At 36.3% G+C, this 23123-nt stretch overlaps 1 protein-coding gene and 1 long non-coding RNA gene across 11 annotated transcripts in view; both read right to left on the bottom strand.

Moving 5' to 3' along the window:
* LOC133528887 (ecdysone-induced protein 74EF) overlaps positions 1–20347 on the bottom strand; it is a 309196-nt gene extending 288849 nt beyond the window's left edge. For 5 of the 10 annotated variants that reach the window (XM_061866406.1, XM_061866382.1, XM_061866443.1 and 2 more), the window contains exon 1: positions 20229–20345. The gene's annotated coding sequence lies outside the window, so the exon portion shown is untranslated. Of the gene's footprint in view, positions 1–20023 lie in introns of all 10 variants that reach the window. The other 5 variants (XM_061866412.1, XM_061866427.1, XM_061866468.1 and 2 more) reach the window with 2 other exon arrangements.
* LOC133525736 (uncharacterized) lies at positions 1991–8320 on the bottom strand. The gene is made up of 2 exons (XR_009800624.1): positions 8131–8320; positions 1991–2129 (listed from the first exon to the last, which is right to left on the bottom strand). It is a non-coding gene; the product is annotated as an uncharacterized LOC133525736 (long non-coding RNA).
* Positions 20348–23123: the final 2776 nt, after the last annotated feature.

The raw sequence follows: 23123 nt of genomic DNA, 5'->3' as shown, positions 1-23123 counted from the left end.
GTATTACTGCAATTTCTGCCGCCAGAGTGCAGCACTAGCACCTTTCCTAAACCATAGAGTAACTTATACTAACGGCCCGATTCGAAGAATGATTAAGACACGTTTAAGATCTTGGAAAGCTCGATAACTAAACGACATGTCAGAACTGTCGTTTATTTCGATTCCGCTGTGATCCCAATAAGATCTATCTACGATATTTCTATCGTCAAAGTGACATTGGTTTCCCGAATCGAGCTCATTCTGTCAATTATACGACATACAAACAATATCTAAATGAGAACTTATCTAAACCAGAACTTATCGTTATCGTACCTCATTCATCGAATCGGGCCGATACTGTGCTTTAAACTGTTTGTGACAAGTTTTTACAGATAATAAAATATGCATAAAGGCGGTTTATTTACAAAGGGCCTACCGGGAAACGCGGAATTTAGTTATCTGTCTCTTCATCGCTCGAATATGCAAGAGTGATAGAGAGGTTAGACAACGAAATTTCGATTTTCTTGTTTCGCAGTAGACCCTCGGATTATGATGGATTGTGGTAGTGGCGCCCCCTACGCAGTTTCGCGTAATACTCCCTATTACCCAGGGAGAAGTATGGAATTTTGAAAACAGGCAAGCATAGGAACTGTACCCCTAGTGTACATTTTATTCGATAGCGAAACGTGACGTACGCGTTTGCGTTGAGTCTAATTTTGTATGGGATTTTGAGTTTCCTAAACGTCCCGCTTGGCGCGCTGTTTCTAAATCACATTCAAAATGAGACTAAACGCAAACGCGTACCTCACGTTTCGCTATCGAATAAATGTACACTAGGGGCTCTGATCCCATTCTATCATCCTAACTTCGTACGTCAGGTAAATGTTAGTAAAACATTCTTTCGTTGCTATGTACTATTGGCAAAGTGTTCAGAAAAATCTAGGACGCCGGCTCTCGATTATAAATCGTATAAAATTCGGAATTTAAATTGGTTCACGGTCTTGGTACAGTTCTGGATGGTAGCGAGATAATTATAACGTAATATTATAATTATACGCGCATGTGGTGTTGCGCAGGTCATACTACTACCAAAGAGAATTGTGTATAAGGCATTTGGAGTATAAACGGTATGGAAAGGTTTCGGCCGTACAGTCGCCATCAGAAATATCGGAGCGGCTGAGGTACTCACAAATATCCGAACACGCTTCTATTGTCAAAGCGTTAGAGTGCGTGTTCAGATATTTATGAGCACCTCGTCCGCCCCGATATATCTGATGGCGGCTTGTACACTAGAAATAATAAAGTTTTCATCACGGAAATCATTGTCCCATTCATTTAGTGAATCGACGTCGTCACTACGTTTAAGACCCCGTCGATTCGGTTTCTCTTTCACTCTCACTCAGTGTAAGCGGGAGCGAGACGGCTGTGCGTACCCGCGGGATCGGGCATTATTTTGAGTAAGTTTTTTTTTTAAAGTACCTAATCGTCGAGTTCAACCAAAAATAAAATTACGCACGTTTAAGAAGCAATTTTAATATTTTTAGCTTTCGTGGGATCCTAGCGCGCGCAAGTATTTTTGTGAAAATTGCGAAAGCGTCTGGTTGACGTAACTGGTGACCGAAGAGCTGGCGGCTTGCTCGCACAACGTATCAGTATTGCGATGCAACGAGGAAATAGGCCTATTTTAGATTTAAGCTAGTTATGTATAGTAATCCTCTGTATTTATCCATTATGTATGTTATTGAAAATAAAAAAATATGTTAGGAAATATAACCAAATTGGGTAAGTATCTCAGTAGATAAAAGGATTCAAACAAATGATTTCAACGAGCTTCTTTTTCAGTAAAAAAGCTCGTTGATGTCTTTTGTTCTATCGTTTGTTTCTGTGCGGCGACATGTGATTAGTCAAATTCATTATAGTTCACTAAAGCGTTTCGTAATGAAGACATTATAGTTGAGTCCATAGTGAAAAATAATGCGATTTTAGTTTGATAAAGAATATAAAGAAACTGTCAGAGGTTCAAAGCCTTTATTTTATTTCAAAAATCATTCGTCACAGTCACTGAACAGTACTGATATTGTTCACAAAATGGCGGCCCAAATGTTGATACCCTTGTCTGTTTACCGTCTCTATCAGTCTAGACAGCCACTCTATCAAGGTAAATACCATAACATTGCACCAAAATTACATGGCCAAGCTAAAATCCAAGTCAAGCGCATCGGGAATAGGGTTGTTTCCAATTTTTTTAAACGCTCGTATTACGTTCTATATTAACTAAAAGTTGCCCTAAAATTCAACTTTTATACTAAAAACTGTTTTAAATATGTTAAATTAACAAAATATATTTTGACAGATGCTTTCGCGCCCAAAACGCTCTTTGAAAATTGTGTGACGTCACAGTTTACGGTTTGACACATAACTATATACACACGTAGAAGATACGAACTGTCAACTGACATTTGTCATTTGTTGTCTATCGCCTAACTGTCAACAGAGTCAATCTGAGAGTTGTGACGTCATCAGAATCTTCAATGACGTTTCAAGTTTGGTCACGTGACGTGTGCCACAAGATATTTTAAATTCAATATTTACAAAAATATGGTCATTATCATTACAAGTCCCCTAAAAGTAGTTTAACATGTTCTTATAATCCAAAAGAATTTATTAGAATACAATTCTGCCCTAAGATTTGTAGATGGAAACAACCCTATTTGCAACACGGTTGCCAGGCGAAGAGAACGTGTAGTCAAAAGATTTAATTTGTGAACCATTTCGTACCTTCTCACAGTGACAAACAACATGAAAGTCGCTAGAGACCTCATACTATTTTCACTGTGACAAGGTACGAAATGGGTCACAAATTAACCCCCTTATTCATAAACGTCTACTAAAGTTGACAAACCGCTAATAATCGTTTGTCCCTTTCCGACATATTAGTATGGTGCAGACAAATTCTGTAAATGTTTTACAGAATTTGTCTATACCATCCCATTACTGGTGCCTGTTCCATTATAGGGGTGTTTACTATAGGGAGCGTGCATGAACTGTAGGAGGCAGCACAGGAGGCGTCAGATTTTTGGCGCGAGGCGTAAATGTGATGTTTATTGTTCCGATGTAGCCCACAAGATGGCAGAACCCACAAGAAAACACGTGACGTGTACATTACTTTTTATGTTGTCTATCTGGGGACCTTTTACATCTCCAGATTTAATGTGTTTTTAACCATAGAGTCTATACATCTCTATTGTATTGAAGTACTTATTTATTAAAAAAAAAAAAAACAACTATATGATGTTACTATAAATGTTGTATTGACGTGTAAAAGAGCCCTTGAGCCCTACTTGCATACAAAAATTTTGAATTTTGAATAATGTGTCATGTGTGTATCAAATTATTTGTAAATTCTATGTCACTAACCTAAATTGATTAAGATTCGTTGTACTGTGCTAACACTATCTGGATCTCTCTCGATACGATATAAATAAATAATTGAATAATTATCGTTCACCTGGCAACTCTTATTTCAAAAAAACATACACTTATCCTATTACTCAGTTAAGTACAGTTCTCCACAATTGGCGGCGTCTATACAAATTGCAGACTACCGACATTATATCATGTATATTCTGCAACTTTCCCACAGGCGACGGGTTTGATTTTAATATATGACTATTAAAGTTCCACTCTGGTGGGTTGGTGGGCTAAAATAATGATGTATACTTTAATTGAGTACCGTTTAGCGTGGTTGCTATGTACTTATGCTCATATATCTATTTTATAATAAAGAGAGGACGCTTTTCACAAATAATTTCGTACATTGACCGGTCTGTTTCTATCTCTGTCGCACGTGCGTAATTGGCTACTTGACAGTTTTTTTTGTAAATAATGTCATTCGATCTTGATTTTCCTGAGGATCAGATGTCTATATAGGACTCATGGCATTTAAGAAACACAAAGGTCAGAAATGAGAGTTAAAGTCTGACGCTCACACTCGACGATTGAAACGCCTCTAGCAAAATGATAATGTAAAAATAACGATACCTTTATATAACGGTAAGACGTCATACCGGTTTAATCCGAACCATTTAGATAGCCGAACAAATTTATTTCGCTACCGGTAAATAACGGTACCTTTATTTTTTCAGGTACCTTAACCGCTTTCATAAAGCTAGCCCTATCAGCTTAGGCGTCGTTGCCAAACCGCCCGCGCCTTGCGCCAACTTGGTTCCTATTTAATGAAGCTGTCTATATAAAGCCTGACCAGTAATAAATGATCACGCGCCATATTGCGGAATTTCATAGGAACTAAATTTATCATACTAAACTGAACTGTCACCCTATGCATGAGAATTACAGCGCCCTCTTGACAATGATCATATATTTCTGGACGGATTTTAAGTGTAAGCCCGTAAGCTCTTTTTTATTTTATTTAATACTATCAGTTTGGCTATAATATCGGCTAAGGCATATACCGGAAAAATACCGGTACCGTTATTTTAAAACGGTAGCGATACATTTATATCGGAGCCGCGCAGCCTAATCGGTGTAGTGAATCGGTATCGTAATTTTATACCGATACCATACCGTTATACTGTAACCGAAATCAGTCCCTGGCTGTCCCGTCCATTATTCCGGTTGCCAATGTCACTGTGCGAGTTGGACATCAATATAATTATGTGCGTACAATAGAGATAGCAACACGGGTCTATTTACGAAAATCTATATCAGCGTCTCTTCTTTAGGAGAGGACCGCTGTCTTAGGTCTCAGGTAAAGGAAATCTGCCAATTTCATGTGACAGGCTTCCATGGCCATAGACATCAGACCTAAATTCTGTACCTTAGGGGCATCCCACACGAATCTTTAAATAAGCATCCTGAATACCACTGTGGGTGGAAAGTTTAATAAAATTCAGCCTCTTAATTTCAACATCCGTGTGGGATAGCCTTTAGCTGTAAGAGTGAATTATCTATATCTAGAAAAATTTTAACTGTTTAAGAGCATTTTCACACTGTCTGATATCGGATATTGGATGATCCTTGGCGAAAAGCAGCTGCTGGAGTGTGCCCTGTGACATCAATGCCTTCTTTTTTAGGGTTCCGTAATCAACTAGGAACCCTTATAGTTTCGCCATGTCCGTCTGTCTGTCTGTCTGTCTGTCTGTCCGAGGCTTTGCTCCGTGGTCGTTAGTGCTAGAAAGCTGAAATTCGGCATGGATATATAAATCAATAAAGCCGACAAAGTCGTACAATAAAATCTAAAAATTTTTTTTTTTTTCACGTAAAGTGGGGGTGAATAATTTTTTTTTGGTTTAAGATCATTTTTTAAACGTTAAACATTTAGACAATGAGTAAATAAACATACAAAGGCGCTTTTAACAATTTATGGTCGTATCCGATATCAAATCGAACGATGTGAAAACGCTTTAAAGATATCAAATCGAACGATGTGACAACGCTTTAAATTGTACCCTATAAAATGTAGGTTTTACATTTTTCTATAATAACACAGATGTCTGGCCAGACTATCGAATAAACTCAATTAACTCGAAATAATGAGCACGCGTCAAAACCGTTGAGTTTTTAATATCAGCACATTTGCTTATCTGCGTTGGGTATTTTTTCGCGCGCGCATCGCTTATGTGTGTCAAGGCAGACGCACGGATTGGTGAAAAATTCGCGAACCTTGGCGCCGATAGGTCGGATTTAGGACTGACCGCGTTTGTTCTTTTTATTTTTGGGTGTTTTATAGTGCTCATTGTTTATTTTTAGATCAGTACCCCTAGTGTAAATATTTTCGACAGCGAAACGTGACGAACGCGTTTGCGTTAAGTGTCATTTTGTATAGGATTTTGAGTTTCCAAAACGTCCCGCTTGGCGCGCTCTTTCTAAATCCAATACAAAATGAGACTAAACGCAAACGCGTACGTCACGTTTCAAAATCGAATTTATTTACACTAGGGGTACTGGAATAGGGTTGGTGTAAATATGTAATCGGTAGACGGACTAGACGGGACATTGCGTAGCGTAAAGTGTGTTACGCATTGGGGTCGTCAAGTTCAGTTAACAACTAATGACCTTGAGGGCTACCGTAAACAATACATATAGATGGTCTATCTCTCTCACTTGTGTACCGAATTGTAATATCGATTTGACAGGGATGGAGAGGTTTGGAATAAATAAATAAAATAAGACAAGAACTTTCACTCTAATAAAGTTAGAAAGAGACACACACACTATGACGTAACGGTCAGGCTGGCTTCATTTAATTACTTTTACTTCTGATATATTTTTAATATATCTAAAAGTTGACCTAGTTTTTAGGTACTTATATTAACATTACCTAATTTTATTTTAGTTATTCTATAAAACAATGTTATTCAATTCAAATAAATAAATAGGTCAAATTTTACATTTTGGTAACAAATAGACGCCTTAGATATGTAAAACATTTAATACGTAACAATATAATTTTTAATTCTAAAACTATCTTTTGGTACTGAATACTTGATTTTTAACGAATGTTTTCTAAATTCATAAATGTGATGTTCATATTATGACTGTTCACCGTAAGTAATCGTGAACTTTCGTACGAACGCGAACAGAACTGCCGAATCACCGCCACTTTTCCTTTCCATTCTGTGAATGAGAACTCTTGAAAGCGACTCGAAGCTGCGTAAGGTGGGTTTTTACTTTTTAAAACGTTTCGTTGGCGCTAAATATTTTGTTGTTATTTATAGATTCATTGTGAAATGCATTTATTTACTTTTAAAAGTTACTAATGAAGAATAGTTGGTTTGTAAAAGAGCATTTGAATAAAGCTAAGTGTTTAAAACGAATAACTAAAATACCTCAAATTTGGAATAGAAAATATAATGAATGTATTATAAGTAACTAGCAACCCGCCCCGACTTTTCCCCGAGTAAGGTTTTTGTAAACCGTGCAAGTTTACAAAAACCTTCCTCAATAATCGCTCTATTGATAGGTGAAAACCGCATGAAAATCCGTTCAGCTGTTTTTGAGTTTAACGCGAACATAGAGAGACACGGCGGGAGACTTTGGGGGGCCTTATATTATAGACACTGCGATAAGGTAAGAAATGGTACCGATATTAAATTCCTTGACCGGAATATATACACGAAAGTGTTCAAAAAAATCTGGACATGACCGGACTATCAAAAATATAACACATATTCTGATATAGATTTCTTTATATTATATGAGCCACTTGAAGATTGTGACCCATTTCGTACCTTTGTCACAGTGACATCTCTCTCTAACGACTTTCATGTTGTTTGTCACTGTGACAAGGTAGGAAATGGGTCACAAATTAAATCTGACTGTACCATGTCACAACGACAATGATGTGCGATCTGTAGCGTCTTTAAATTTCTGATAAGGACATTATTACACAAATTGATTAAATCCCAGAGTAAGCTCAATAAAGACTTGTGTTGTAGGTACTTAGACAACGATATATATAATATATAAATAAATACTTATATACATAGAAAACAGCCATGACTCAGGAATAATTTCTGTGTGCTTATCACACAAATAAATGCCCTTACCAGGATTTGAACCCGGAACCATCAGCTTCATAGGCAGGGTCACTACCCACTAGGCCAAACCGGTCGTCATAGGAAGTGGCATACTCATTCTCATGCACTAAATATTTCTATGTACTTATATCTCTCACGAATGATGGTATATGACAATTTATTACCAAAATCATTAAAAAAATATGTTTTTACCGTTATTATTATTATTACTAAAATATCATAATAAAAAAAAAACTGCTAGACTTCCTAAAAATGTGTACAAACATTTTACGTGACATCGACTCCATATTAAAATGAACTGTCATAAGAACCATCATTGGACGCGAGAGGTACAGGTAGTTACAGTCGCGTCTAAAAATATCGGTACGAAAGAAGTGCCGAAAATATGTATACACGACCTTATTGCATATATTAAATGAGTGTACACATATTTTTGGCACTTTGTCTGTATCGATATTTTCAGAGGTGACCGTACCTGAGGGCCTACTAACGACGTTCGATGTGTTGCCTCCCTGTCAAGCTTACGTACGAATTGACAAGTGCGACAGAGGCAACACGTCGAACGTGGTCGTTAGGGCCTCTGAGGGCTTACCGCGAATAGGCTTGCCAGGTGTCCGGCTTTAGCCGGACATGTTTGGCTTCTTGCGGTCGCGTCCGGCCAAATATGTACGTGTTCGGCCTGTCCGGCTTTTGTCAGGCTTTTTGTCAGATACTTTTTTCAACAGCCCAGCTGTAAAAACATTATGTTTGGCAATAAAAAAAACATGTCCGGCTTTTAGGGCAAAATGTCTGGTCTAATATAGTGCGCAGTCCGGCCTTTGCATTTTATGGCCTGGCAACCCTAACCGCGAACCACGTTCGACGTATTGCCTCCCTGCCCTAGCACACTACTTACGTACGAATTTACAAGTGCGACAGAGAGGTAACACGTCGAACGTGGTTCGCGGTAGGCCCTCTGGAGCAGTCGAAGACAATCTGAAAATATCACGGGAACACATTCGCTCGGCGGGCAATATATTAAATTATTTTAATAAAAACTTATCAAAACTGTGTACCGTTCTTTTTACTTTTTAAATTCTGGACAGTTTCAATTAGTTTTCATTTAAGAAGGAAGAATAGCTTTGCGATCCTAACAAAATAACGGTACTTTTTGTATTAAATTTCCATTTCGGTAGAAAACGGTATCCACTTAATCTTAAGAAACCACTTTGATTTTGATGTCGATCGCTTCAGCATTATATATTCTAGGTTTATAGGTTTCGCGTTAAGATTTTTTTTATATGAACACCTCTGGAGTTGCAGGCGTACATAGGCTACGGATACTGCTTACCATCAGGCGGGCCGTATGCTTGTTTGCCACCGACATAGTATATTAAAAAAAAAAAAAAAAAAATTGTTCCGGTCCAATTTTGCACTGCACCGCCTTTACTGGTCGAGCGCTAATAAGTACGTAAAATAATTATTATGTTCGAGTCTCATAGGAATTTTACGGACGTCAGTTTATAGATGTTGAGTCAGACCAAGCTAAATTGGCGGCGATTTTAATAGCCCAGTCTGTGCAAGTGTTAAGTTAACGTCATGATTTCATAGAAGTTTGACATTTAAAATAACACTTGCACTATCTGCAAAATCGTTGCCGACTTATATTAGATTGACTAGGTATTTCTACTGCCAACGAGCCAACTTTGTGCAAAGTTGGCACGTTGGCAGTAGAAGAAACGAATTAACCATATTTATTTGTATTATTTATAGTACTCCGGAAGAGGTTTTAAGCGCGCGGTTGTTTTTTGTGATAAACGCCCCGACACGAAGAAGACACGTTTAATATCTTGGAAAGATCTTTATAACATTGATTACTAAACGACATGTCAAAATTGACTTTAATTTCGATTCCGCTGTGATCTCAATAAGATCTATCTACGATATTTCTAACGTTAAAGAGACATTGGTTGCCCGAATCGAGCTGCTTCTGTCAATTATACATACAAACGATATCTAAATGAGAACTTATCTAAACTAAAACTTATCGTTATCGTATCTCATTCTTCGAATCGAGCCGAAACGCAACTTTGAACGCATGCGATCAACGGAATGTAGGGAAAATAGCCAGCATACGCTTACCGCTGCGTTCACCGCGTAAAACAGTATATGGTCATTAGATTATCTAATGTAATGTGTGTGTTATGTGATGTGATTATGTGATGCGCTTAACGCTGCGTTTGTCGCATAAAACAATCGCGCGCTTTATTGTGACGCACTTCAGTATATGAATGTGATTGATTTGTTGAACACAATTTTGACAACGTCTAAAGAAGGTTATAGACTTGGAATAACGTTAACAGCCTAATGTATGTTTGTATGTATGTTTTATATATATATATAATGTATTTTCCACCGTAGCGTCAAAAGTACTGAGCCGAATTTATTTATTAGGAATCCATTCCTTCGTTATTATAACACGGGTGACGAAAGTTAAGGTTATTAAATTACCCTATCTAAAAATATCTATACAGAAAACCACATCCAAACCGGTTAATCCGTTTTGGAGATAATGTGAACATTTTGGCGCACACAAACTTTTCAGCCAATCCGTCTCCCGTAAAAATGCACATGCAAAAGCAGCGGTGAGACCTTTCGGCTTTTCTCGGCTCCGTTCGGCTCAACATTGCAACTTGACGTCCGTACACGTGCACGACCACAGATAAGATAATGACTTTAATTTTGACAACCCTACAGTTTTTTTTTCTCCTTATTTAAGAGCTTGTCACCGAGGTGGACATGTCGCTCCGTAGAAAAACAACAATACAATATTCTTATACAATTAACTAATCTCTCTATTAACAATAGCCTTTCGTACAAGCTGTAGTAGCGCCATGGCGGAGTCTGACAGAGGAGCAGCCAGAACGCTATTGCAGCCCCCGACATCAAACATAGTATTATGGCTTAACCTTACAGTTGTATGCTATACACCGTGTTTTTATTGAATTCCGTTAACTTCGGGGTATTGGTAAGTACGTTTAAGGAAACTACATGACATAGTAAATTTTCCAAAAAAAAAAAAATTTTTTTTTTAATTTTTTTTGTTATTAAAAGTAATTAAATGTTGCATATAGCGTTGTTGTTGCACGAACATTTCATTTATCTCAATCAAACAAATGAAAACTGTGACATGTCAATGTCATTTCTAACATCGATCGTCCGAGATATTAGTACTTACGTTTAGTAGCAAATGTATTAACCCGTACTAAACACTAATCAATATGTGAACGGGCTCTAAGGTACGTGTAGACACTCGTAAGAGCTTTATAAGATAAAAATAAAATATTGATTATCTCCGAAATGGAGTTAATTAGAATACCGGTGTCTTTGAGAAAGTTACTTAATTTAAGCTCAGGAATGCACCCTTGAAATTAACGCAAATCAAAAAAAACACGGTGTATAATAGCAGTACACTCTGCGACGAAGATCGTCTTATAGAAAAGTTTATTTTTTTCTGGATGACTTGGGTTTAGATGTAAAGCTTTGATCGGAAATAATAGGAAAGATTCTAAATTACAATTATACTACACAATTGTATTTTTTTCGTTGGGTTTTACGTTTTTTTAGTTCCGCAACTTAGTAAAAACAGCCGCTTTTCATGATATTTTTTTACTTCCAATATCATTTAAGTAAAGGTTACGGTTAATTTTGAAACAATATCAAGTATTGCAGAATTATATACAATATTATTGATCTAAAGTTATAGTTTTCCTTTATTTACATTTTCTTATGTACTGCACACAACTATAAATGGCCGAAAGGGATAGTGCCACACATTAGAAAGGGACAGCATAATACGTTCCTGAATCGCTGTCAAACTTGGGATTTATAGGAAGTGTCATTTATGTACGGTAGTACTTTTATTCATTCTGTGGCAAGAATATGAGTTCCACACATTTATAATATTTATATTAAATTAACCTGTAACAAAACGTTCAAGTGAAACTTTAAAAAGAAATAAAGTATGAGATCGTATCGTGGTACTTTCACTCTTCGGAGAGCAATGTGTAAAAACATTTAATGTTGACGCCCCTAGATGGCGTCTTATCTTGTACGGTCAAGGAATTCAATTTGACAATAGTACGAGGTAAAAAAATAAAAATAAAAATAAATTTAATCTGTTTATTTGAGCGTTTGTTTTTGTTGAGGTACTGAGTCTGCACTCAGTTACAATCTCTATATTTGGAGATTATGTTAACTAAGTTTAGCCTTAACTAAGTATATAATTAGTCCTGTTGGCAGTTAGTGTTTACATGTTATTATAATACTATTTGTAACAAAATTAATTCATTTTAATCAGTGCTTTCTTAAGTGTACTCTTTATTTTATCAGGATGTTTTTCTAAAGTTTCTACTACTTGTTTGGGTAAGCTGTTCAGGATATTAGGCAGGTATGTTGGCCAGAGCCTTTTTTCCATATTCATTGTTACTTTTAGTTATTTTTAAAGTATGGTTCATTGGTTAAGGTCCGGAGGTACAGTCCGCATCAAAAGTAGCGGATCAAATAACGCTTCATAAGTATCTACCATTATGTAACAGCTTAACAGAAAGTGATGTCTTTAATACAGAACAACTAAAGACTGTAAAAGATATACCTTTGGACCGGACCTTTTTTGACGACCGGTTTGGCCTAGTGGGTAGTGACCCTGCCTACAAAGCTGATGGTCCCGGGTTCAAATCCTGGTAAGGGCATTTATTCGTGTGATGAGCATGGATATTTGTTTTTATTTAAGTATTTATAAATATTTATATATCATATATATCGTTGTCTAAGTACCCTCAACACAAGCCTTGTTGAGCTTACTGTGGGACTTAGTCAATTTGTGTAATAATGTCCTATAATATTTATTTATTTATTTAATTGGAAAAGTTATCCGGAATATCAGATAATTTTGGCCCGTTGTTTCATCCGCTACTTTTGATGCTGACTGTACTAGCGACTTTCATATCAATTTAATTTTTTAGTTCACAAAGCATATTATAGTATAAGTGAATGTTCCTTATTTGACGTTGACAATGACTTTAAGTAACTTTAAATAGGGAGCGTGCATGAACTGTAGGAGGCAGCACAGGAGCTGTCAGATTTGGCGCGAAGCGTAAATGTGAGGTTTATTGTTCCGATGTAGCCCACAAGATGGCAGAACCTACTACGAGTATGCACAAGAAAACACTTGACGTGTGAATGTGCATGTTTATGGTTCCGATTCAGACCACAAGATGGCAGACCCTCCAACGCGCACGGTCCCTATAAGAGCAAGATGTATTTTTAAATAGCTCTAAACTCATATATTTTTACTCTTTAGATATTAACACACAAAGGGTTCTGACACAGCCTTTGTGTTCTAAATTTTGAACATTTTTAATATTGACGAGTATTTCTCTATCAATATAATATCAATGATTTCATATCACAAGCAAATATTACAATATTTTACAATCAACCTCTAAGATAAAGTCTTGAAAGTTTAGCTTGACATTCGATGCTGACTTTTACAATTTGCTTATAATTATAATTAGTAAAATATCAATTTTATTATATTTGCTTGAAACGGAACGCATCTCTTTAACCGGGCCAAAAACTTTTAAAACTTGCTCGCAGACCTGCGCTTTAATTTTTTTTTTGCATTTGAAAGAAGTCAAGCAACTGTGACGTGACTTTTTATTTATTATGAAAAAATGTCGCGGCAAATATGTGACAGTTATAAATCATTTACGATTTATTTACATTCTTTTGCTTTCATAAGTAATATTAAACTAATTAAAAAAAAGATTTTTTTTAATATTTTCCAATAAAAAGACACATCAAGATTGTTTACCTTTTTTCTAATGCTTGCTGCTTTAGACTGGCTGAACGCACTAAGCGCGTCGCTAAAAAAAAAAAACTCCAGCTCAAAATTCGAACGCCATAACCGCAAAAATGGCGGCCGCGCCGATTTTAGACCCCGTCGATCAATCTCAACAATAACAAGTGAAAGTTTAACAAATTAATAGCATGCAGTCGGATCATTTAAAAACATTACTAACAGAACGAAAGCCGTTACATACTTGTATCAAAATACACCTTAAAATAACGGCTTAAGGTTGGTATTGGCTTGTATGCATATCTTAATGTCGTGAATAGACCGAATTAATGAAAACACTGCGCACGCAACGTGTCAAGCAACTTGTTTCGATGGACAAGTGTTCCTTCAGTGGCTCCTGTCATTTTTGACAGATATGACAATAGCACAGATAACACAAGAAAGACTTTAGTAAATAGGCAAAGGCTTTAAAAACTACAAAGGACTATGCGTCAAAATGGCCCCAATACCAACAGAGTTGAGAGTAAGGTCATTAGATAGGTATTTCTATGTACTTCATTTCGTTCTATGGGCACCAAGCGAAATTCCATTGCAGAACTGAGATATTGGTATTTTAGTCAAAATGTCGTCACCCTTATTACCTAGGCAATATAGTCCACCGCCGGGCCAGCGCGGCAAATCATTCAGTGTGCTCGCCCGGCGGTGCGCGAACATCTACCCTGCAGTAATTAATTTACTTACTTGGACTCTATTGCCTAGGTAATAAGGGTGACGACATTTTGGCTAAAATACCAATATCTCAGTTCTGCAATGGAATTCCGCTTGGTGCCCATAGAACAAAATGAAGTGCATAGAAATACCTATCTAATGACCTTACTCTCATTTCTGTTGGCGTTGGGTCCAGGCTCCATACAAAGTTGCCCATGGTCCTTTCAGAGAGCTACTTTCGTAGCTGAGTGACGTTGCGTATTTTTTTCGTCTTGTTTAGCCTAATTGGCAAAGTCTCGTGAAGCTGGTGGTCCTAGGTGTTAGGCACGGGTTACTCAACTTTTGCTTCGTTGCCATGGTTACGTTTCCTTGGGTCACTAATGAGACGTGTTTTTACAAGCTGTCATTTAAGTTGCCCTGTTAGAGCGTAGGAATGTATGTATGTTTGTATTCCTCATTCCCGATTGAGCTGTTGTTTATGGCCGATGGCGGAGGGAAAGGGCATACATGAACATACATTTTGGACCCGGGTACGTCCTTAAACTACGTTCAAAAGAAAGGTATGGGCACAGCCAGTGGATGTCATTCCAGATCTAGAGCAGAGCCCAACTGGGGAAGTACCTCCACCTTACAGAAAACAGCAGCCAAATAACACTAGACCCTACTCATAGTGTTGTGTTCCTGCCGGTGAGTAAGGTTGCCAGAGCTCATCGAGGGGGGGCGGGTTTAGGGTCGGCAACGCGCATGTAACTCCTCTGGAGTTAGTTGCAGGCGTACATAGGCTACGGAGACTGCTTACCATCAGGCGGGCCGTATGCTTGTTTGACACCGACGTAGTATAAAAAAAAACATTTAGTTACAAATTTGATTCTCTGGGACTTTTGGGAAGGTGTTCCTGTCCCTTGAAATTAATATGACGTAAGTACTCGTTATTTGTTTTGCACAGAAGGTTAATGAACCCTCTCCTCTTATGGGCCATTTGTTTGCTTGCTATCGATTTTTTTTGTCATATTTTGCTAAAATTTGGTAGAGCTCCTGACTTTTGGCGGAATAAATACGAAATGCCAATTTTTCTAAAACAATGTATATAATTGTCTTATTGTATTGTTGTTTTGTTTTTCTGTTATATTTTTTTTTTTTTTTAACATGAAATTACACTTACTTACAGTATATGGAACTCTTAAAGCTCTAAGTATCCAACGAAATGTTATAATAATCTGACCAAAAAAACCGCGAAAACGCAAATTGCGGGCATCTTTCTCTTTTACTCTCATTCAGACATAATTAGAGTGACAGAGAAAATTGCCCGCAATCGACGAACTTCGATTTTCGCGGTACGAACACGCCTCTATTATCAAGGCGTTAGGTTCGTGTTCAGATATTTATGAGCACCTCAGCCGCTCCAATATATCTGAAGGTGACTACTCCGAAGGTGTACACGCAAGAGATTGAGTTGTATCTAACTACATGTTCGATTAGTGAAATTTAATATATAATATAGTAATTGCCATTTCAGTGGTTCGTGCCGCGAGCCAGGAAACGTTTTGCTGGCCTAGTGGTTTCTTGCTTAACAGTAATATGACATCCAATACCATGGGACCTTTTCTACTCCCATGACGATAAGCTCTATTCTACATTTATTGGTGACACTGATCTTGTTCGTTGAAACACATATAGGAGCACGGCAGTGCCCCCGCCAAGTTTGAGCAACCTTTGACCGAAGGGCATGAGGTTCCGGAGCAAACTGCTCTAAAATACTCTAAATGGCATTTAAACTTTTGTTTTGACCTTTTTGACGCCAATGACGGATATATCCGAACCGCATGACCAACGCCAACGACGGATTAATCCGCCACAGACCACAGAGCAATGTAGACCTACGTGCATATGCATAAAGATCCTGGTAAGGGCATTTATTCGTGTGATGAGCATGGATATTTGTTCCTGAGTCATGGATGTTTTCTATGTATTTAAGTATTTATACATATTTATATATTATATATATCGTTATCTATAGTACCCTCAACACAAGCCTTATTGAGCTTACTGTGGGACTTAGTCAATTTGTGTAATAATGTCCTATCATATTTATTTATTATTTATTTATTTATTTAAAGATCAATTTCAGTTTTGACACTTCGTTGACGCGGCGTCCTAACAGCTTTTGTGTTTGACACGGCGTCGAATACGTTAATTTTATTTATTTAAATATAAAACAAACTGTAATATTATTACACTTTCTTCTCTTAATCAAAACCTATAGTTTCCACTTTGTTAAGCATATATTGATATACAAGCACGAAAAGTACCTATCTTCGTTTAGGTTCAGCTAAACAGTAAGGTTACACAGAACTTAAAACTCAACTCAGGTTACTCATAGTGTTGTGTTCCTGCCGGTAAGTAAGGTTGCCAAAGCTCAACGAGGGGGGGTTGGCAACGCGCATGTAACTCCTCTGGAGTTGCAGGCGTACATAGGCTATGGGCCTTCCTATGCTTGTTTGCCACCGACGTAGTATGTATTTATGTATATATATAAAATAAAAAACTTGAGAAAACTGTTTTACGAATCAATCAGTAAAAATCATAATGATTTTTTATGCATATTAGTCTTTAAGGTATTCGTAATAAGGACCTTGTTGCTTGACAAAATTTAAATGTCAAAATAAAATAAGACAGGTCCAGACGGTGATGGTGGGACGACTTGGTCACCTTCATCAGTAACTGCCCAGAAATAGCACCACAACGGGAGCTGTGAAGATTATGGGGACAGGCCTTCGCTCCGAAGTGAGACCCTATAAAGGGCTAACTAAAAAAAAGCGGCCAAGTGCGAGTCGGACTCTCCCATGAAGGGTTCGTACCATTTATGACGTATTAAAAAAAAGTACTTACTAGATCTCATTCAAAACAATTTTGCGGTGGAAGTTTGCATGGTAATGTACATCATATATTTTTTTTAGTTTTATCATTCTCTTATTTTAGAAGTTACAGGAGGGGGGACACATTTTAACACTTTGGAAGTGTCTCTCGCGGAAACTATTCAGTTTAGAAAAAAATGATATCAGATACCTCAATATCATTTTTGAAGACCTAACCATAGATACCCCACACGTATGGGTTTGAGGAAAATATTTTTTTTTGAGTTTCAATTCTAAGTATGGGGAACCCCCAAAATTTATTTTCTTTTTTTTCTATTTCTGTGTGAAAATCTTAATGCGGTTCACAGAATACATCTAGGTACTTATCAAGTTTCAACATTAAAGTTCTAATAGTTTCGGAAAAATTGGCTGTGACATACGGACGGACAGACGGGCAGACATGACATGACAAATCCATAAGAGTTCCGTTTTTTGCCATTTGGCTGTGGACCCTAAAAATAGACTCTAATTAGTAGAGGTCTGTACCATCCTTTTCCGATATCAAAATGATATCATTTTGTTATCATACTCGCAGGCATCTCGCTCATACTTGTTCGTACATGTATTGGCAAGAGCGAGACGCACGGCAAAATGACATCACTTTGACATCGGGATATAGGTACCTAAGTACGAATTGGCCTCTAGGCCTCATAACAAAAGATGTTTATAAGTTTAAAAAAATCAAGACAATTAAGAGGCAAGATGGATATTTCAGATAAATTATTACCATGTATAAAATAAAGCACCAGAAGATTAATAGAGAAACGTAGGCGGTAGTTATTTCTAGACAACATTTCTATTTTATAGATCCTACGACTATAATAAGTTTGTAACTTGACCGTGACGTCATTTGCTAATATTTCATATAAATTCCTTAATGGAGAATAGTTCTCGTTGTTCGAATATGTTTATGACAAAAAAATAAAGTTTGGTACAAGCTTTTATCGCTGACTGTACTTTTCTTTCCACAGGCAACAAATACTCATGGAACCAATTCTAAAAACCCCAAACACAATTAGTTTGCGTTGTTTTATCACAGAGTTCCTATGTCCACCTCCTGTCTCCATCATCAGATCAGCTCGATGGTACCATAATATTGCATTGTCACCCGACTTACATATGTATGCAAATTTTCAGCTCAATCGGAAACCGGGAAATCGATCAAATTTAACTAGCAAGATTGTACATTGCAAGTTAATAAAAAGCTTGTAAAAAAGAAACTGATTTGACTAGTAGTCAAATACCGAAGTTCCTTTACGAATAAAGGCGTGGTGGACAGAAAAGATGCCCGCAATTTCCGAAGTTCAATTTTCGCGGTAGACCCCCAGCACCCTTGCAAAACTTTCCATATCGAACTAAACATATTTAATATGTTTATTGACAATAATTCTTACGTGTAAGGTACAATAGTACGTAATAATGATACTATTTACGAGATAAGAAATAAGGCGCACAATGTTTTGTGATAACAGGCACTTATTATGTCAGTTCTTTCCGTGTTTAGATGCATAGTACAGTCTAAGGTAACTGCAACTTGAATAGAAAGTGAGGTATTGTCATTATAAGTGTTATATTTTCATAATTTGACATTAATTATGACATTACCATACTTAGTAACTGAGCAATCTTAGCTTGATGTAAAATGTGACTTGATATGATATATCAGGAATTTTGGCCGTTTGTCAGGAATGCGGCTGGAAATGGTAAGAATTTCATTGTATTCATTGACTTTTTTATAATGTACCTTTTTAGGGTTCCGTACCCAAAGGGTCAAACGGGACCCTATTTCTGAGACTTCGCTGTCCGTCCATCCGTCCGTCCGTCTATCACCAGGCTGTATCTCATGAACCGTGATAGCTAGACAGTTGATTTTTTTTTATGGTATATGGAATTTCTTTCGATTTTTAGTGCTTATTAATAGTTATTTAAAAAAATTCGTTATAGAAAAAAAAGCAATTTAATTTGAAAAAAATAAATAAGGAAAGCACTTATATTAAATTTTATTCCGTATTATTTTTTTAATACTTATATAGGATAATTATTTTTATATTAGGTATTTAATTCCTTAAATATTTGTGTTATTTTGTATATTGTAACAGAAGGCGGATCTTTTTATATTTTTTTGCCCTGTGATTTCGACTAATTAAACGGGGTTTTTCCCAATTACTTATTTCATAAGTCTTCTTGGTCCGCCTACCAGTTTACGAATTCTGTTCAACTTCCAATTATTTTTGTTAAACGTATAATTAATTATCTCGCCCGTTATATGCTGGCAAACTCACCTTTTCAGTAGAATAAAGCGCGAATTATTAATTTCGAATGGAATCCCGACCCTCCACCGGTATATTTTCAAATTTGCCGCCTATTTCTACTGACGGAAATGGTTAGCCATATTAAATATTTAAAAAAAAAATCTTTTTATTTATCACTAGCAACACTATGTAACACGTATTTTAAAAATGTATATCTGCTACGCAGTAACACAAGGCCATAGGTTTAATATAGACAAAATTGCTTGCCATCGCCGAGGCACTGAGCAAAGGAAACAATTTTTCAAGGCCCCCATTTGTGACTCACATTTGACTCACGATAATTCTTTTGTCTATTTTAATTCTATATAAAAATATTATATTATTATTGAAAAATACTTCAGCCAATGATTACTTTTTTTAACATTTTATTTATTTATTTTAACATATTTTTCTACGCGTTAATATTTTTATGAAAAAATCTACAAAAATAAATATAACAAAAAATCAGAATGTGTACTCATTTATATTGCTACAGTTTTTTTTCTATAAATATTAATTATTAGGAAATAATTAATGTTATTTAAAACAAAAAAAATCGCTCGAAACAAGCAAATTTTAATCACTACTACATTTTTTACGATTTAAAACAGGTCCCATATTATAATGGGTGAAATTAAACTAAAATATTCTCTACCAAACATTATTCGTTTGCTTTTTATAAAAGGCGGTAAATAAATACAGGTAGTTTATCAATCAGGTGCAAATACATACCTAGTTGTAAAATAAATTCTCCATTAACAATCCATAATATACGCAAAAATTTTCATTTCACAATATTGCAATACGCAAATATACAAAATCCCCTTAAAAACCGGCAACTTTCCCCACGCATTTTCCCGCCACAACACAAAACTCACCGAGCTCGGCTCAAAATCCAAAACTCCGCGGTCCAGAAAAAAAAAACAAAAACACTCACCTCGGAAATCGCAAATCCAAATTCACAAACAACACACACTTCTGTCACTGTCAATGCACTAGCAACACGTCCGCGCGGCTCGGTCTACGGCGACTCACTGAAGTCAGTGAACTGGGCGCCCCGCGCGACCACCGAACAATTGTTATCATAACTATAGACTCCACTAATTAGGTCAGAGTTATCTGTGCTTTTTTCAAATGCTTTTTTTAAGGTAAGAATTTGGTCACTTTTACTTTTTGGACTTCGTGTCAAGAGGATTTATTTTATTTGTGTATTACGGCACTATTTTTTTAAATATATTGAACTTACAAAGCATTCTTTGATTTTTTCTTAATTATTTAAAAGTTCGTTTTTTTTTAACTTTTAGAAAGAAGGTAAGCGATTTTGACGTGCCTTTTTATTGAAAAACACTTTAGACAAAATAAGCCACGGCTAATATGTAATAGGGTTGTTTCCAATTGTTTGAAACGCTTGTATTACGTTCTACATTAACTAAAAGTTGCCCTAAAATTCAACTTTTATACTAAAAACGGCTTTAAATATGATAAATTAACAAAATATATTTTGACAGATGCTTTCACGCCCAAAACGCTCTTTGAAAATTCTGTGACGTCACAGTTTACGGTTTGACACATAACTACATACACACGTAGAAGATACGAACTGTCAACTGATATTTGTCATTTGTTGTTTATCGCCTAACTGTCAACAGTGTCAATCTGAGAGTTGTGACGTCATCAGAATCTTCAATAATGTTTCGAGTTTGGTCACGTGACGTGTGCCAAAAGATATTTTAAATTCAATATTTACAAAAATATGGTCATTACAGGTCCCCTAAAAGTAGTAGGTATAACATGTTCTTATAATTCAAAAGAATTTATTGGGATACAATTCTGCCCTAAGATTTGTAGATGGAAACAACCCTATTATTAGAAATCATATACGATAATATACTATTTTGCTTTTAAAACAATAGTTACTGATTTTTAAAAGTCGTTTTTCAAGAAAAAAGACGTCAAGATTGTTTACCTTTATTAGAAAACCGATATTAAATAAAGCCCAACTAGAAATATAAGATTACTGTCAAGAGGGCGCTGTTATTCTCATGTATAGTGTGACAGTTCAGTTTAGTATGAAAAATTTAGTTGCAATGAAATTCCGCAATATGGCGCGTGATCATATATCACTGGTCCGGCTTTACAACGTTTTTTTTATTATTAATTTTTCAGATTTATGTGTCTAGTTTTTCTCAAATGTATTTTATGTTCATTATTTGATTATTGTTATTATAATTATGGATTTAACTTGTTAGGTAATAGCAACTTTTTTGTTTAGGAGTCAGGTTTACATCACTTCAAATTTTTAGAGTTTGGAATTTTACAATGATTTAGTGGGCCCCGATACTACCACGGAATCTGAGCGTGAGCGATATATTATGCCCCCTTTTAGACGAAAGGGGATGGCTGCTTCTCCATACAAACGTAGTCCCCATTTTCCTCTCTGGATATTTACATTATGGAAAATATTTTTACATGATTTGATGTATATTAACCATTGCTATGCCCCTAAATTTGACTTTTTCGATTTTTTGATTATTGTAAAAATTTGGAGTGAAAAATATATTTCATACAAATTTATTTTACATAATTAAAATTTCGAAAACAATCAAACGTAGCGCCACAGCTGTGGTTAATATACAACAAATTGTGTCAACATATTTTCATCAACGTGAATATCTAGTATTGTTTTATATAACTAGAGTATTCTATAGTTATATAAAACAATACTAGATATTCGATTCCCAGACGGAGCAAGTAATTCTTAATTTTTTTTTTAAATGTAGAATTACTGGCTTTTAGAAATAACATAAAGTCTTCTTTCAGCAAATCATCCTATTTACGATATTTCCCTTGATGTCCCATAGTCTTGGGACGCCCTGTATATATATATATATATATATATATATTATTTTTTATACTATATTCATTTCGTTATGATAACAATCAACAATAGCTCGTCATTCGCCGACTTAAGAGCTATGGGACATATTTTTGAGCAACTTGTGTGAGCCCTCTTGTACATGAGAGGAGGCCTGTGCCCAGCAGTGGGACGGACGTAAGTATATAGGCTGAATTATTATTATTATTATTATTGTGTGCACTGTGCACCCATATTTTTACACCTGACTGTTGTACATATACACCGTGTTACATAAGCCACTGAAACTGGGATTTCGGCCTATACAACGTGTACCCACCCCACTTTCAGTGGCTGGTGTAACACGTTGTATATGTACAACATTCAAGTGTAAAAGTGCGGTCGTTTCGTGAAAAATGCATACTAATATAATAAAAGCGAAAGTAACTCTGTCCGTTACCTCGTCGCGCTTGAATTGCTGAACCGATTTAGATGAAATTTGGTATGAAAATAGTTTGAGACCAAAGGAAGGACCTAGGATAGTTTTTAACAATCATAATAATCATTCACGCAGACGAATCTATAATAATAATAATAATAATTCAGCCTATATACGTCCCACTGCTGGGCACAGGCCTCCTCTCATGTGCGAGAGGGCTCGGGCTATAGTCCCCACGCTAGCCCGATGCGGATTGGGGACTTCACATACACCTTTGAATTTTTCGCACATGTATGCAGGTTTCCTCACGATGTTTTCCTTCACCGAAAAGCTAGTGGTAAATATTAAATGATATTTCGTACATAAGTTCCGAAAAACTCATTGGTACGAGCCTGGGTTTGAACCCGCGGCCTCCGGATTGAAAGTCGGACGTCATATCCACTCGGCCACCACCACATTACTCGATTACACCAGATTATTAGACGAACCTAGTTTCAAATAAAGTTTACCTAATTTGAACCACCCTTATTTTCTTACAC

This window comes from Cydia pomonella, chromosome 1, assembly GCF_033807575.1.
Source record: "Cydia pomonella isolate Wapato2018A chromosome 1, ilCydPomo1, whole genome shotgun sequence".
Lineage (NCBI taxonomy): Eukaryota > Metazoa > Arthropoda > Insecta > Lepidoptera > Tortricidae > Cydia > Cydia pomonella.
The sequence above is the reverse complement of the archived record's forward strand: the minus strand, read 5'-3'. Positions and strand labels throughout refer to the sequence as shown.